Source organism: Camelus bactrianus, chromosome 11 (genome assembly GCF_048773025.1).
Source record: "Camelus bactrianus isolate YW-2024 breed Bactrian camel chromosome 11, ASM4877302v1, whole genome shotgun sequence".
In the NCBI taxonomy this organism is placed as follows: Eukaryota; Metazoa; Chordata; class Mammalia; order Artiodactyla; family Camelidae; genus Camelus; species Camelus bactrianus.
The window spans coordinates 16,805,873-16,823,711 of NC_133549.1; the positions used below are offsets into that span (position 1 = coordinate 16,805,873).

Below are 17,839 nucleotides of genomic sequence, written 5' to 3' on the forward strand. Positions count from 1 at the left end.
CAGGACTGAGCTGCAGCCCCGCTCCCCCCAACCTCCAGTGCCACCAGCCCTGCCCATCCACGGTCAACTGAACACGCGGCCAGGGAGCGCCTGCCGGGTGCCGGGAGCCACTCTGGGTGGCGGGTCCGGTCCTGCTCGCCCCACCCGTGAAAAGGCCGAAGTGCCAGGGCCGGGCCGGGGCAGGAAGGCGACCTCTGATACCAACCATCATTTCTTTATCTGGAAATCAAACTTAACGCATGTGAGTGGTCACACGTCCTTTCCACCTGTGCCCGCGTGAGATGGGGATTAGGCGCCGACGGGCGCCCCACGGAGCAAGCGCAGAGCAGACAGCGCGCCCGCCGCGGCCCCCACCCTCCCCCCGAGTCCAGCAGCGGCTCCGCACCCTCCGCGCCCTCCGACAGAGGAGCGGGGGCGCCGCCGCACGCACCCGAGGACGTGCGGCTGGGCCCGTCCCAGTTAAGGGGGCGGTGGGCACAGGCAGCTCGTGGACCCAGGAAGGCGCAGGACCAGCCCGTGAGCGGACCTGACAGCTGCCCCACGGACAGTATCTGTTTCACGTACAGAGCACTCCGGAGAAGCGCAAGAAAAGAAACGTGATTGCAAAGACTTAAACATCGCCTCATCGAACGTTAAAGTTGATACAATACTAAGAGGTTCACAATAAACAAACAGAAAATAAGTTGCGAGTGCAGGAACAGCAACTGTAATTCAGTCAGGAACCCACAGTTAGCTCTGGTGAGCATGCAAAGTCGAAGTTCAACCCAACTTTTCCCGCATCTCGGGGCCCTTCCCACAGGCCGCGAGGACGTCCGGAGGGCCCTGCGCGGCCGACGGGCCTGGCTCGGGGTCCGCTGACCCCACACCTGTCAGCAGGTGCTCACCACCTCTGAGAACACTGACTCCTTGCCCGTTTGGCCAAGAACAACGAAAACACTTTCGCACGTGTACACGCCAGGCTGTCAGGGGCGCTATCGACCTCCCAGCAGTCAAGCGCAGTCCAGCCTCGAGGTGTGTCGGTGAGAACAGTGGATGCAGGGCGGAGGCCCTGACCGCCAGCCGCAGGACGGCTTCGAGGCGCAGCTACGGGACTGGAAGGCCTGAGTTCCCACCACAGAGCCAGGCCTCCAGGGCTCGGAGAGGGGTGCTGGGTGCCCACCGTATTACCAGGGAACACGGTGGGGACGCGGCCCGAAGCCCCGGTCCCACCCGCCCGGGCGTCGCCGGGGCCCTCGAGCTGTCTGCAGATGGTCTCTGCCTCTCCAGAGTCGCCACTGGGGTGCACGGCCACACCGGCCGCTCCATCTGCCTTTGGAGCTGGGCTCTGCAGTGGCTCTGTGAACACACTCCCTGAGGACGGTCTGGTCACCTCTGAGTCCCAGCACAACAACTGCACATGGCAGGAGTCTGCTGACTCCTGGTTAAGCGGGAGAGATGTGGAGACTCAGGGCACCCCGAGGAGTGACGGGTAAGTGGCTCCCAAGCTAACACGTGGGACTGTTTGCTTGACTTCAAGGGACAGCCCATCACGTGGCCTCACAGCCTCCCAAGAGGCTGAGCACGACTGTAAAAAATAACACACTTTTTACCAGTAAAGGGAACAAGCACTTCGCAGGAGTGAAGCCCTGAGACTCCTGGTTTTAAAACAATTTAACAGATTGAGTAATAAATCAAAGCAAAGTTACTGTAACATTCATTAGATTATAAACAATAATAAATGAAACAAGGCTTTTGTTTGAATCAATGTAGAGCTTCATTGATCTCCTGTGTAACACACTCCGGCGGGCGACCTGATGGGAGGTAGCGGTGCCCGCGGGGCAGCAGGTGGGAAGGGTGCATTTAGCAGGTCACTGTCGCGAGGCCACCCTGCCTCTCGGAGCAGCTCTGCCACCATCTCAAACGAGAAGGGGCTGATTTACAAAGTACCGACTTTCCGTTTCAGCCCCTGGAGCTAAACACGGAGTGGCGGCCCCAAGGCCCCCGTCTGACCCTCAGCACGGCCCCCCTGGGCCGCCCGCCTGCCCCCAAGACACACCTGTAATCTCATTGCGTCTCCCGTCCAACGGCTGACAGCAGAACCTAATTAAATTGGTTGCCCACTGTATTCATCTACTTACAAAGTTAATGATATTCTGTTCCTGAATTAAAAAGCATTTTATAAGGCGAGCACCGGGGAGGCTGGCAAGCTGGACACCGGGCGCTGAACCTGTCACAGCCGTGGCGCAGGGTCCCCAGTCAGGCGGCCCCGACAGGGAGGGCCGTCACCGCAGGCACAGCCCCTCTTCGCCCCCCGCCCCTACGACAAATCCCACTAGGTCAATGCGCTGCTAACGTGTTAGCACAGCGAGGAGGACTGAAGTGTCACCAGACGGCCCTTCACGATAGCCTCCCAGATGGGCTGTGGGAGGGCGCGTCACAAGGGGGAGGATGCCAGAGCCTCAGACTGCAAGGTCGTGTCCCCACACCCACCTGGGCGAGGCCACCCTGAGAGAACCCCTCACCCCACCCCCAACTCTGTCTCTGGCCACACTCAGGAGTCGAGAAGTCTCCACGAGCAGGCGGCCTAAGAGCCAGGGTCAGGGGCTTCGGACGTAGGGTCAGCTTCTGAGCACAGGCACCATCCCCGGGACGTCCTGACAGAATGGACGTGGTTTGGGGGACGACTCCAAGGTTTCCGTCCAGGCAGCTGGAAGCGGGCACTGCCGCCACCCGAGACGGGGTGGGCTCTGGGGGGCAGGCGTCGGCTTCAGACAAGCTGAGGCTGAAAAGGCCGTAAGACACCTCGGGGGACACTGGACGAGCGGCGCTGGACATACGCCTGGAGTCCAGGACAGAGGTCTGGGCAGGTGTAAGTGCAGGGGGACGTCCCCAACACAAGCTGTCGAGCTCCCGGGGAGGGATGAGAGCACAGGGCAGGGGACACGGTGGCCAGCAGGGACATGGGGGTCAAGGGACACAGGGAGGTCGTGGGAACACAGGGGGTTGTGTGGACAAGGGGGGGTCATGGGGACACGGGGGGTCATGGGGAGAAGAGAGCAGAGAAGTACTCGTGGGTGAGAGCAGGCGAGTGTCAGGGACGTCAGACGTGTCAGCACAGGACACTTTACAGAAGGAGCACTGGGCAGTACTGGCCCCTGAGGACGTCACCCAGGCACCAGCTTGGATAAGCCGTCTGAAGATGCTGTCCATCCAAGACCCGACACTCCCTTCTCCACCCACGTGATCACCTGTTTTTGTTCACAGTGTCTGGGACCTTCCTTCTGAAAAGGGAAATCCTACTGACCTTTGCGGGGTTTAATGTCTCAGGAGCTGACAGCTGACAACAGGTGGGAAAGGTCTGGCCGCATCCCCAAACTCATGCCATGTGCCCGCCACCCTCCTGGGTGATGCTGACCCGACCTCCTCGGCCAGCACCCCCAAACCACCTTAAATCTGCATCACCTAAGCGTTTTCCTCTCACAACGGCATTCCTTGCAGTAGGAATATTGTTTGCAATAATACATACTTCTGCAAACTCAAAGTTTCAGTAATAGGCAAAGAAAAATGTCAGACTTAAAACAACAACTAGTTTTAATTATGAAATTTATTAAGTCATTTTTCCATGTCTAAATGATTACGAAAGGTAATCAATAAACTTTTATGCCAATTAAATTATGTGGAGAGTTTGCATCATAATTAAAACAGCTCTGACTTTCATCTTTTGTCTTCTAAAAATCATTAGCTTTCCAATTACAATTTCATTCTTACAAATGTCCTGGAGAAATGGGTTATGTGCATTACGGATATAGGATAATTAAAGTAAAATGCACTTTAAGAGACGGCCCTCATGGAACGCAAGCCGTTTACAGAATACCTTCTGCCATTAGAGACGCCTGGGGCATATAAAGTGCTACCGAAAAGGTTTAATTGATTTTTAAATTTCAATTATACTGGGAAATTTCCATCTCTTTCTGTTTCACAGAGTCGCACTCAGTCCCTGTTCCAGAGACTCCGAAGCAGCGGCATGTGCGGGCGTGAGGCTCCCGGGAACCGCCCCTCAGCCCCCGCGTTACTGTCCCCTCTGAGCCCGCGGAGCCCGGGGCGCCGACTCCACTCACCCCTCAACCTGCGCGGCTGGTGCTGGTGGCCCTGTCTCCTGCTTCGACTGCACACGCCATCACCCACGTCCACCCCGTGTCTGCCGTCCTCACGCCCTGTCCTTCCTGCCTCTGAACGTCTTTCCGCCGGGCCCTTTGCTTTTGGAGAAGAGCGTCCTTCAGGCTTTATTGCCCTTCGGGTGGGTCTGCTGGTGACAAGTCCCTTTTGGGTTTCATTTGAATAAAAACGTCCATTGCACCTTCATTCTTGAAGGTGTTTTTGCTGAGGATGGGGTCCCGCAGCCTGCCCACGGCAGCCTCGCAGGGCCCCCCGTCCATGGTCCACCAGTCTCACTGTGGCCTGTCCGGGCGCAAGTGCCTTTGCCTCCTGCCTGGGGCTCGTCGGGACTCCTGAATTTGTGTCCTGGGCACAGGACAAACTGCCATTCACAAACTGCCATTCACGATCCACAAGGGCTTCCGACCCCTCAGCTCCACACACACGTCTCCGCCTCCGCCCACCCCAGCCTTCTGCTCTCCCACGACTCACTTCAGGGTCTTCTGCTGGCCCCCCTGCAGGTCACCAGCATCGTCTTCTGCCCCGTAGCTTTTGGCTGCATGATTCGGGCAAACGTGCGCCGAGAAAGCCTCACTTGTAGAGGGGGCACGATCCAATCTGCCTGCTGGGAGGTCCGCGAGAGACCACGCGCCCCTGTCAGCAGAGGAGCAGCAGCCGTGCGCCCTCTATGCCCCTCCTGTGAGTCGGGGCTCTGCAGGACGCCACCTCCAAACACCTGCCTCAGGCTTCAGACCCCAGCGCTCCCCTGACGGACCTCCAAACGGGCACCGTGACCCGGCTCAGGCTCCCTCCACCCTGGCCCCCGTGCTGGGTGGGAGCAGCCAGGGCTCAGACGCGGGTCTGGAGCAGAACGCGGCGGTCCTGTCCTGCGCCCACCTCCTCCTGGTCTCGAGACCTCACCACGTCACTGACCCTGCCTGAGCCCCGGCTTCTCCACCGCGACATGGAAGACAATCACAGCGTCCTTTCCCAGGGGTGCTCTGGCCTCCAGTGGGTGGCGCAGGGTCAGGACAAACCAGCTCAGTGTTAACCCCCACTCCCGTGAGACAGTGGTAGCACTTCCCACCCACCCCCCCGCGGCCTTGGGATGTGGCCTCGAGTATGTCCTTGCCGACACTGGGCTAAGGCACGGCGGGGAGGGCGCTCCACCGCCCCATGCAAAGATGCAGGAGCCCTGCTGTCCCCATCCTTGTCCCCTCCCCTCCTCGGCCACGGAGAGGCCACCACACCAAGAGCCCTAAGTGACCACTAGCCGCCCAACGAGAAGGAGGCAGGTAAAGGAGGAAGCCCCTCTGTGCCCCACATTTCACCTTGTGGGGGTGCAGCTCCCCATAAAGTGAAAGAAAGACCCGTCCTTCCTCACCTCTCCTCTGAGGCCGAACCATGAACAGCCCCCGCCCCCAGGAGAAACCATCCCACCGGTGGCCTCGACGTGGACCCGACCTCCTGGCAAAGTCGCAGGGAAGGGGTGCTGTCCACCCCCGCCTGCACTCTCCCCACTTCAGCCCTGCTGCCCCGGCCACATGCATACCCACTTTTCTCCTTAAAAAAGAAAAGAAACCAGTATTTCCACAGGACTGAGAACCAGGGGGAGATACAGGGTCAGGAGAGCTTTTTGTCCATAAGGAGAGGGAGGCACTGGCATGCGGTCTGCTGATGGGGACGATTGGGCACAAAGGGAAAAACCAGCAACGCATCAGTCGGGCGGCGCCTCCCAGAGGTGGGGGGGGGGGCGCGCTAAGTCCCACCACTGTGAGCCCGATGCCCTGCACCGTCGGGATGGGGACGCAGCCCCAGGGACCTCACATCCTGCCTGCCCACTGGTCACGGGGTGGAGCTGGAGGAAAGACATGGGGGGGTGGGTCCGACACGTGGTCCAACGCCATGGGAGGTGGGTGGGGCTGGAGGTGGCGAGGGGGACACGGAGGGCAGTTTGGTGGGGGGCTCTCCGAGAAGAGGTCTGTGAGCCTGGGGAGTTGCCCATGGAGGTCCAGAAAACTCAGGGGGCTCGGGGGCTGGAGAGACCGTGAGGAGGGTGGGGTGGAGCATTTGGACAGGAACAGAGGACAGATCACGAGTGTGGGGGCTGTGAGTGCAGAGGTGGATGCGGGGGGCAGACCCTCCTGCGCAGAGACAGCCATGTGCATGCGACATTAAAGGCACGGGGCGCCGCTGAGTGAGTCTGGACGCGCAGCCTGCCCCTGAGGCGGGAGCGGGGCCGCAGGAAGTGATGAAAGGCGAACAATGTGCAAAGAGGCGGAATTAGAGCCAGAGGGAACACGACAGGACGAAGCTGTCCTTGGACTTGGGTCGAAGGTTCAAGCCCTGAAACCCCATGGTTTCCGCCCGTGACCATCTCAGGAGAGCCTCCTGGAGCACATCCTAGAGCGCCAGGGAGGAGTGGCGCCTGGCACCCATTCTGCTGGCGAGGCCGCGTGCCCTGCCCTGGACCAGCGGACCGCCGCAGAGATGCCACGCGAATGGTGCCCGAGCAGACGCGAGGCCAAGGCTGAGCCCACAGAGCAGGCCGTCTGTCCCCGCGCATCCCTGGGAACCGTGGGGGGCTCCTGTCCTTCCTTGTCCAAGAAGGTGGGCTGGCAGGTCCGAAGTGCACAGTTGAGAATAGAACACTATCGATCTGCACGGGCAGCGGGAGGCCCCGGTGGGGCCGCGGGGCTCCTTGCCCGCTGCGCCGGCCGGGCCAGTTACGAGCCGTCTCTGGGCCCATCTGCATCTCAGGCTTCCCAGCTGTAAAATGGGGGCGGGGGTCACAGTCAAGTTCTTAGAACAAGCCCAGCAAAGACAGTCATCAGGTAAAAGCCAGCAGTGCTGGGGAGGCCTCCGCACATGGCCGTTCGACCGGAAGTGCTGTGGTTCAGGGCTGAAGGTGAGCGGGCTACCCAGCGAGCAAGTGAACCAGGACAGCAGCTTGTCAGCCACGGCGAAGAGGAGCCATCAGCCCTTCTCGCGCTCCCTGTGCAAACCTGCGTTCACCAAGCACACGGCCAGCATTTCTTCATTTCCCTGATCGTGCCTTAATTAAATCTCTAGCCCGTGGTTTAAAATAAAGCCATTATGGGCTGTGAGCAGGAATTTCATCTTTCCCTATTGAGCTATAAAATCAATCACGTTCAGTTTTTACTACGTAACCTCTACAGAGTGAAACGGTTTGAGGTTGAAGTATCTGACGTGCTCCGACGTGAGCCCAGGAAGTCTGTCAACGGCCTGCTCCTGAAAAGGGAGCCCTCTGCCTCGCTTCCAGGCTTTCTCCACCCCCGCAGCAGCCCGCAGCCGGGGTGGAGCTCTGACTGCAGGAGGCTTGAAGGCGAGCGGGAGAGAGCGCCAAAGGGCTGAGGGTTCCAGGAAAAACGCAAGACGAGTCATTTTGTCTGAAACGAGACCAGCGGCACTTAAACCTGGGACCTGCCTCTGGAACCGTTCAAAGCTGCAGCACGCCGGCCCGCCCGCCCCCCGCGGTCCCCACGGCCGCGAGTGCAGCAAAAAAGGCACGTCATCTGTTGGATGTTATCTCGACAGAAGAAAAAATAACAGATACTTATAAAAGTTACACCTGAAAAATCTCCACTCCAACCTACGTTCGATGTGCTTAGCCTAAAGGTCAAAGCGCGGAATTTGCTGGATAAATAAACGTCGGAGGGGCGGATGGATCACTGGAGAATTGGGGCATGGCGGCGAATGAATAACCCGCAAGCGCCTCCCAAACCCCATTACTTCCGCTCCTGCCGGAGCCCGAGATTCATGTCCCCGCATGCCGCCAGTTCATTACCAAGAAGCCGCAACCCTCCTCGGCTCCCGCCGGGCAGCGCGCGGCCCCTCGAGGGCCCTTTAGTGTTTAATTCCCCATCACCCGCTCCGCTGAACAGCTTAATCTCTGCTTGTATGATCAATACTGTATCAGTGTAAATTAAAATGACAATTTTAAAGTAATTAAGCCTGTTAATGCTCGATTCAAATGTCATTATTTGCACAAGGGATTGAGGAGAAATTACATCGTGTCCAGGGTGACAGGAAGATGTCTGAGCCGCTGGACGCGCTGCGTGGTGCCACTGGGGACCTCAGCAAAGCGGATTAACTCTGCCGCGCCCTGCCAGGGTACCTATCCAATTTCTAAAGAGGATAACGCGATTTGACAAATCTAATTCCAGCTACAAACTCAATTATTGTGATAATAGATGAAAACTGGGAGGAGACGCCGTACGCGGCCCACGTTTTAAAAAACACACTTAACTCCGGGATGAGATACAACAGTTATGATTTGATTTGATTTGTTCCCGCTCCTTCGGAAACCCTTTAAACCATTTCGATGGTTGGAAGAACAGCCAACATTGATTACATAGCGAAGCTCTGACCCAAAAGCCCGCGGGTCACGGGAAACGTCTGCTGTCCGAGCTCGGACGGCCGCCTTGACTAGACACGTGAAAGCACGGCTCGCCTGCCTGGGTCTCGAGAGCAGATGCCTAACGCTCAGCCCGCCCGGCCCTGGCTGGTCGGCCCTAGCTTGGAGAGCCGCACCCAGCCCGGACAGCTGCGTCCAGCCCTTCTCCCTGAGAGGCAATGGGACTGGGGATTAACAAAAAGAAAATTAAACAAACAAAAACCGCCTCCACCCGCCCGTGACCTGGAGCACCGGGCACGGGGCGCACGTCAGGCCCCTGACCGGCCGCACGCACGGGAGCTCCTGCCCCCGACTGAGCCGCTACTCGGGGTCAGGGGACACGCGGGGCGCTGCCCGCAGCACGGGGGGTGCTGCTCCAGGGGGGCAGCCGCAGGCACTGGGCCTCGCCCCTCAGATCAGCAGAAAAGCTGACAACCAAACATCCATCTCAAGACGCAGAGGAAAAGTGTCACAACTTCCACTTGAAAGCCGTGTGGGCGCCGTGCGGCCAGTCTTTCAGGGTTTCCTTGGACCACTGGGGACACTGTCCCACTCCAGAAGGTGGCCAGGGCCTCTGGCCAGCGTGCCCCTCGCCGGGTGTTCCGGGGGATCTGACAGGCGCTTTGTGCGCTTTGGGCTTCTTGTCTGCAGAGGGAGGAGGGAGCTCTGCGGTGGCCTGCACGCAGACAGGGCCTGTGTGTGTCTGTCCCCGCGTGTGACAACCTCCCCGTCCTCACGGCCCCGCCAGCAGGACCGCGGACAAACAGCACCACCGCGGAAGCACGCCTGTCAGAGCGTGGTCCCCACCCCAGCTCCTAACCACAGACGCCCCGAGTGCAGGTCCCTCCTGTTTGAAGACGAGAACTAGGCGGGAAGGACGTTTTCATCACAGCGTGGAAGGAGGCCAGGCGTCTGATTATCTCATTTCCAGGCAGACGTGACGGGCCACCAGGGCACTGCGCTCCTCCCTTCAACCCAGGAAACAATTACACAGTGAGGAAAACCCCAAATCCCAAGCGGCTCTTCCCGGTGATAATTCAAAAGCACGTCTTCTCCTGAAAGGCAACAGACCCGAAATCAAGGGAAAACCGAGGGACACGCTGGCTGTCAGGATGGGGACTTCTGATCCAAGAGGTGGCTTCCTGCCTTCGAAGGGTGCGTGCAGCCTCGGGGCACGCGCTCCCAGGGGAGAGTGGATGGCCCCAGTCTGACTGTCGGCCTTTTCTGGACACACGAGACATCAGCAGAGACTCTGGACGTAAGCGGTGTCCAAGCTCCGCTTCTCCTCTCCTCTCGTCCGAGGGCCTGGGCAGCCCGGGGCAGGAGTGGCTCAGCCTGGGTATCCAGCCCGAGGTTGCGTGCCCTGGAGGTGCCGCCTCCCTCCCCACTCTGGAAAGTCTGGGGGCTCTGGCATATCAGCACCTGGGCTGCAAAGGGGGCACGTGGAGCCTCTGCTGACAAGACCCCAGCTGATGGGGGCCCTGGTCCAGCACCAGCCCTGAGGCAACACTGCAGGCACCGCAGAGCAGGCCTCTGTCCAGACCAGCCCGCGGACCCTGCGCGGCCAGTCCAACGCCATTTTCTGCCCTTCAGGCCAACCTGGCTGCTGACTGACAGGAGTAGCACGATCTGGACAACTGGACGGGGGCAGGCCTAACAGACGTGAGTCCAAGAAGATGTTGCCCGCACACAAAGCCCCACGGCCACGTCCCCCACTGAGTCAAGCCCACGGGCCCCACAAGGCGTGGGCGGGAGGCAGGACCTCTGACCGACCGACCACACACAGCAGGCCGCAGGGAGCACTGGCTGGCCGTCTGCACACGTGGGTGTGGAGATGGACTCACAGGACACCCAGAGACGGGCCGAAGAAGCCCAGCGCCAGCCAGCAGCTCTCGGTCCAGCGCTTGGACTGCAGGGCCGCACACGCAGTGGCATCAGGAGAAGCAGGTGGCCCGGGCAGGTTGTCCTCCCGGAAAGAACACGTGCCTCGCTGCCCTCAGGGTGGGCGGTGGACAGTCTCAGAGCAGAGCCCCAACCCCAAGCTATCTCAGAGGCGCAGCAGTGGTCAGCCCGGGAGGCCAGCCGGCGCCGCTCGCCTGGGGAGCACCTGGGGAGGCCTTGGCAAAGCCCCCTCCTCACAGGGCCTCCGTAGCCCTGAGGCTGCCCCCCAAAGACTCCGGCTCCTCCCGGAACCGGGCTCTGAACCCCGACGAGGGCCGCGCTCCTGCCGCCCCTTCCTGGGCACCTCAAGTCCAGCTGTGGGCATCTGGGATGCAGCTGCTTGGGGGCTCCGGGGGCTCCTCGGGGAGCACGAGCTCGCAGCCCTGGGAGCCCTGTGCGGTGGACACAGAGGCGGAGGTGGGGACCCCGAGGAGCCCGGCCGGGGATCCCAGGGGCAGTGCAGGGCCTGGGAAGGGACAAGGGAAACCGTAAGCCGACACCACTTTTTATGTTCACTGCTTCACTGATTTTCTGTCAAAAAATGCTAACAAGCATGAAAGTCCTTAAGAGCTTTACAATTTTTCAGTTGTTCACCAATACATTTCTCCGCTGCACTTAGGCGGCGGTGACACGGCGGGTGACACACGTTCCATCACACCTGTCTGCGCCTGACCGATCGGCCGCAGCCAGGAGCCCGGTGTGGATTCCCCGCCGGGAGAGAGAACACAGGGACGGCCCTCCAGGCCAGCTGAGGGGTGATGGCCGGGTCTGGCCACCCCCCACCCTTGGGCAAGGACCCCGCTGGCTGGGGCCTTGCCGAGAGTGGCCTGCGGGGAGGGAGGGAAGCAGAGACCAATCAACCACCACGATCAGGTGAACTGCCCCAAGCAGGGCTCTGTGCAAAGGAACAGGGACCCCTTCCCCACGGAACCGCGACCCCACAGATGCAGCGAGCGTCACAGCAGTGGGGGACAGCGGAGGGCAGGGGGGACAGCCGGGGGGGGCAGGGCGCGGGCAGCTGTGGGATCAGCTGTGGTGGGTGGAGGAAGCATCCCCTGCACTGGGGATCACGCCTCACGCCACGGGCCGCGTGGAGTCGCAGCCCCCGCAGGTGCTTCTTCCCGGTCCCTCCCCACACCCACCCCGCAGGCCCCCGCACTTCCTCACAGGAACGCAAATCATGTGCAAATCGACTGGTCGCTGCACAGCAGAAGACAGCTCCTGCCTGCCCAGAGCACAGAGGAACACGGACCAGCGTCAACCAAAGCCATCGTGTTGAGCTGGAGTGACGCTGCATTCAGAGTCAGTAAAGCCCTATTTAACCTAAAGAATGTCTTCTTAATTCTATGTTGATAACGCCTGAATGGCGCGCACATGAAACTGAAAGTTATTCGCACTCTGCTATCACTTCTTGCGGAATGTTAAGTTTCCTTAATCATAAGACGCGTAGAGAGATTTGTGAAGATTTCACATGGAGTCAGCTTGCAAGGGAAACACTTTCCTTTTCAATTAAATCATTTAAAGTTTGACAGCTTATCAGCCGTTAACCACCCGACTAGATTTTGTGTGTGTGTTACTGACGCATGACAGACATTCACAAAACTGTGTGGACGTCAAGTCTGCACTTAGCAGGGGTCTGGCGCATCTCCACGCCCATGAAGCCATCACCATGGCCAAGGTAACAAGCACACCTGTCACCCCGCGAGGCCCGTGTCCCTCTGCCCCTCGTCACCCCTCCCTCCAGCCCCATCCCAGGGACCACTGCAGGTCAGCTTGCACTGTCAAGAGCGTATCGGTGGACTCACACAGAAGGTGCACTTGGTGTGGCGTCGTCCACTCAGCACAGTGACTCTGACGTCCATCCACGCTGCTGTGGGCAGCAGTAATCCCTTCCCTCCTCCTGCTGGGCGGCTCTGCTGCCTGTTCACCCATGGACCTGCTGGGGGGTATTTGGGTTGCTCACAGCTTGGGGTTTTACCAATGAAGTTGCACACAGCCCTCGTGTGGCCGTGTGCTTTCACCCGCCTTAGGTGGGGCCCGGGGTGGAGTGGTTAGGTCGTTGGGCAGGCGTGCTTTTCACCGGCTAGGAATCTGTCAGCGTGTCTTGTTCAGCGGCTGTGTGGCTTGCGGTGTCCGCCACGGCAGCACCTGAGAGCTCAGGCTCTTCCTCGCCCTCACCAGCCCGTGACACGGCCTGTCTTCCAACTTCAGCCAATAGTGGGAAATCCGTGGCCTCTGGCGGACAGTGTGGCCCTCACGTGCGTGGCCTAACGAGTGTTACCTGGGTCCCAGCAGCACTTCACTGCCCGAGCGCCGCAGGGCCACAGCGAGCCGTAAGCAGGCAGCGCGAGTCCCCCACCGCTGCGCGCTGCTAAGCTGCTTCGCTTAGTCTGTGACCTCTTACGTTTCCACATAAACTTTGGAAGCAGTTTCTCAACTTCTGCAATAAAAGGGTCTGCTCGGATTTTAGCTGGTACCACATCAAACCTTCACGTCACTGTGGGAGAAGTTAACGTTAACGTCTCAAGGACACTGAGTCTTTCAATCCATGAACATGGTGTATCTCTCCACATTTTCTTTTATTTCTCTAAGTAATATGTTGTGCTGTGTGTCTCTGGCCTACGTTATGCAGTATTTCATATTTTGATGCTATTACAAATGGTAACGTTATTTGAATTTCACGTTCTACCTGAATCACTTACAAATGAACAGCTTACAAGCCGTAACTACGTGACTAGATTTTAAAGATGTAAACAAAATACCTTTAGGTTAGAAATCCACTCTGACTATTCAGGAAAGCACTTCACTTCCTACTGTTTCTTCCTGAAGGAGACACTGTCCTCATTACTTTCAGTGCAGTCAGTTCAGTAAAGTTGATCTCAAGCCTCAAATATTTGCACTGGGCTCTGGACTTCTTCAAACCTGCATCACAAAGGGGTGGAGCTATGCATTTGGGGGCACAGTGTGATCTGGCTGGAGTATAAGGATGTGTGTGGGGGAGGGGACAGCAAGCTTGAGTCTAGGACTGGACACACTCTGGCCTCCTCATCCCAGTGAGACGCAGAGACCTGCACCGTCTTCACCCCCCGGGTTGGTTTGGCCCCGCTTCTCTCCAGCGTTCACTAGGGGACATTCCCTGGATGGCTCAGGCTTAGCAAGAAGAACGGACCAGAGTCGAGAAAATAAAACCAAAGTGGATCCCTACTTCTGGTCTATTCTGTGCGTTTACTTCAACAAGAACTTCAAGGCTACGTCTGACAGGCCTTTGAAATTTGAAACAACCCACCTATCCCTTCTCTGCCTTTCCATAGCTCCGGTGGCCTCACCTCTTTTCCCAAAACTGCAATGGCTCCCCCCCACCACCGAATCACGTTCACATCCCTTCACCTGATCTCAGAGAATCTTCAGGATGCTAGCCTCCCCCCCCGACGCCGTCTCCTTCAGACAGCCCACGCCTGGACGGCTGGGATTACCCTTGCTCACTGCCCAGAGCTGCCTCGACGCACCAGCGCACAAGTCCACGTGCCGCCTCCCCGTCACCACACCACCCAAACACCACCTCCTCCTCTGCAAGTCTTCTCTGAGGTCACCATTGAAAGAAGGAATCTCTTTCTGCTATTTTTTTTTTTTAAATTTGTCCAAAAAAGTCACAGTTGCAAGGCTTCAGCAGTGCCCTGATCACTTCAGTTTTTTACCCCCGAGGCTGTTGCTGTCTCTTAGTTGTCTTCTTTAGATATTTACCTCCATGTCTCTGAAGTTGACAATGCTGCTCCTTGATTTTCTAGTTTTCAACATTAACTATTAATGTTTCCACTGTGGAAGACGGGGATTTCATCCCTTTATACCACTTTTCCCTTCACTCACATGACTCTCTCTCTCTCTCACACACACACACACATACACACAACTATCTCTGATCCCCATTCTCTGGATAAAAACAGTTTTACCTAAATTAATAATCAGCACTTATGTCATTATAGCTTTGAAAATGCTCTTACTACATTATGATTGCGTTTCTCCTCTTGAGCAGCTTTTTGTTTTCCCTGGAGCTCATTATCGCCTTCTTTTTTGTTAACAGAGTTCTTTAACATACATTCATCATAATTCATTCACACACTCTCTAAACCTCATCTCGGTATCTCAAAACATCAAAAAACCTATTAATTTCACCTTGGAGACTCTCGCTTAGAAACCTAACCAGCTGCATGGCTGCACTCTCTCCTGTCACATACATGTCATCCTCCTGGGATCGCCCGTCTCTGCTGACCTGGGGATTCCCCTGAGAGAATCAGGCCCAGCACAGAGCAGCACACGTGAGAGTTTACGGAGCTGAACAGAAAGGGGATGTGCTCTTCATGCCCAGGGCGCCAGACAAGCTCTCTGCTAAGAGCCCAGCAGACACCTGGTCAGGGTGGAAGTAACCAGCACTCGTGTCTGAGCTCTCTGCTCCATACCCTCAGGGGAGCTGGTACACTCAAACCCCAGCTTCCTGTGTTTCCTGGACCTTCTGATAGAGTACCAAAGCTTCCTGACTAAGGGCACTGGGGACATTTTTTTAAAAGACCTTACATACCTAAAATACAGTCTTCATTTTCCCTGCCCACACGTTTACAGACTGGCTGGATGAGAATTCTGGATGGGAATTCCCGGCACACCAGGGGCTGAGGTAGGTCTTCTGCCTTCCAGTGTGGCCTTGAGAAGTGTGGGCACTTGGGGTGTCATGGTCAGCATGCATGTCTTGTGTCTGCATCCATGGCCCCCGGCAGCAGGCCCAACACACAGAGCACAACACACACATCCTGCAGCCAAGTGGAAAGGCTTCACTCCACCTTTGTGCCCAGGAAGCTGGACCGAGCCCTCCATCAAAAGCAGCAGGCTTCACTGAGGCCTCCAAGAGGAGGCTGACACGTGTGGTCTCAGCTCGGGGCCTGTAGGGAGCCTTCCACTGCTGGCCCCCACTCTCCAGCAGTCCTCTCTTGGTCCTTGGTGAGGAAGTGGAGAGGTACGCTCTAGAACTTCCCAACACAGCCAGCAAGCCTCCCACGTGCATCTGAAGGCCATGCCAGCCTCCTAGACACATGTTCTTGTCTGAAATACTGCTTCTAGGGGTGGAAATGGTACCCAAAGTGAAGGGCAGGTGCCAGTGCTCCAGGAAAGGACATTACAGCTGGCAAATGTGGCTGCATGACTGGACACTCATGGGCATCCGACACTCAGGGACAAGTTCCCTGCTGCAGGGTGCTTAGTCCCCAGAGACCTGGTCATGTGTCCAGGGTGACAGGGCTCCTCCCACCCCCCACCCAAAACCCTGGAGTAGGTGACACACCCAAAGGGCCAGCGCCACACCTGGGGGTGCCCACTACCTGCCAGCATGCAGCGGCCATTGCCTCCAAACCAGGACAGAGAAAAGCAGTTCCTCTCTCCATGAGCCCCCATCCCTCCCGACAGGCCCGCCTAGACTCCTGGGGGCCCTGGCCTCTGTCAAGGGATGCAGTGATTGCCCCCAGGCCTGGCAGTGGCCCTCCTTCCCACCAGCCAGCACACCAGCCTCTCCCAGAAACATCTGCCTGCCTTCCCAGCCTGTCCTGGACTCAGTGGATCAGAACCCCAGGCTCCCGCAGCCACGCTGCAAGTCCAAGTGAGGCAGAGAAGCCCCTACAGCCTCGGCCTCCTCCCCCATCCAACCGGGGCAGCCATGGGCGGTGTGAGGGTCCCATGAGAGGCGGTTCGTGAAGTGCTCCCACTCGAGCTGGCACTGAGCCTGCAAGCGTTTCCGTGTCACCACCTGTTCTCAACACCGCTCAGCACCACCAGCTGGACGGCACGCACTGAAAACGTCTGCCCTGCTCTCACGGCTGCGAGCAGGCGCACAGGGTCTTCCTGACACCAAGGGGCACACAGCGACGTGAAGCACACCAAGCTCAGTGGGGACAGCACGCCACCTCCCCCGAGAGCCCTGGGCACAGCCCCCTCCTCCCGCTGCCCACGGCCCAGCCCAGGGAGCCTCCCATCCCGGACACCAGGAGGAAATGGTCACTGGTCTCGGTGCTGCAGGGCGTGCTGTTGGCCGAGAGCCACGTTTTAAGTCCGAGGTCTTCCCAGGCGAGCTCTCACCCCACAAACAGCCACACAGGAGGTGCCCAGGCACCACTTCCTCTTCCTTCTTGAGCCGCCCTGGCTCCATCCCTCCCGCCTTCCTGCCAGGCCTCGCGGACCCAGGCTGTGCAGCGACTGGGACCTGCTCAAGCTTCAGGGCCCTGGGTGGGGGAGACCCTTCCAGAAGCACACAGCTCAGTGTCTCCCTGAGCTCATGGAAAACCTTGGCACCTGAGACTCCAGCAGCTCTCGGACCCCGAGGTCGCAGCCCAGACGGGCAGCAGGGTTACAGGGGCTGGGAAAGGCTCCGCTCCACCACTGGCCCTTGGCCAGGACACACCCAGCGTCTCCCCAGAAGGCACGGCCAGATAAAATCAACCTCGTGGCAACTGTCCTCCCTGTTGGATAGCCCCACGCCAGCTCATCTGTTAGAGGGAAATAAAAAAGTCAAGCCTAAATGTGTAAAAAATTATGATGGAAGCCCTAAATAAGGCAGGGGCTGCAAGCTCATTGAGTCAAAAATCAATCAATCAATGGGTGAGTGGATTAGGCGCACCTCATAAGCCCCAAAGAAATAATTCGCCCAAACACTGGGCTTTAACAGTGGAGGACCAAATTCCAACACTTTTAGGAAGTAAATAATGAAAAATCAATTTAAAGAAAAAACAGATCAAGAAGCCTGGGCCCTGACGTACGGACACATTTACTGCTGAGCGCCGTCTCGGGCTGACCCGAAAACTTCGGGAGCGTTTATTTACTTTCTGCACCTTCCAGGGATCAATATTTTTAATTTGGATCCGAGTTATTATTTTTCACATCACAGCAGCGGGGAGCAGAGCAAAGTGGCTCATATTTTAGTGCTAAAAAGATCGATATGACAGCTTCACCTTCCCTGCAGCCCCGGCCGCCGCCCGGCTGCACATCACCCGTCCCGCGGGGCCACGGGTGCCGAGCCAGGGGCGCGCTGCCCCGCCCGCCGGGCAGGCGGCGTGATTTAGCGGAGCGCGGAGGGCCCGGTGCCCTCGGAAAACCAATCTTGCTTCCCTCACTTCATCAGCCCTGTCTGGCCCCACAGGCGGGTGAGGCAGGGAGCCAGGGCGAGGCAGGGGCCTCCTAAGGCACAACGGTGCCCGCGCCAGAAACGCACGCCCCTCGGCCCCCGTCCTCGGCCCAGAGAACAGTAGTAACACCATGAACCTTCCATGAATGTCCCCTGAAATCTGAGGAAAGGGGCAGGTCTCAGAGCAAGGT

General features: G+C 58.1%; 1 protein-coding gene across 5 annotated transcripts in view; it reads right to left on the minus strand.

Moving 5' to 3' along the window:
* Positions 1–17,839, minus strand: part of INPP5A (inositol polyphosphate-5-phosphatase A) — a 158,036-nt gene that overhangs the window by 57,916 nt on the left and 82,281 nt on the right. The gene's annotated exons all lie outside the window — the stretch shown is intronic.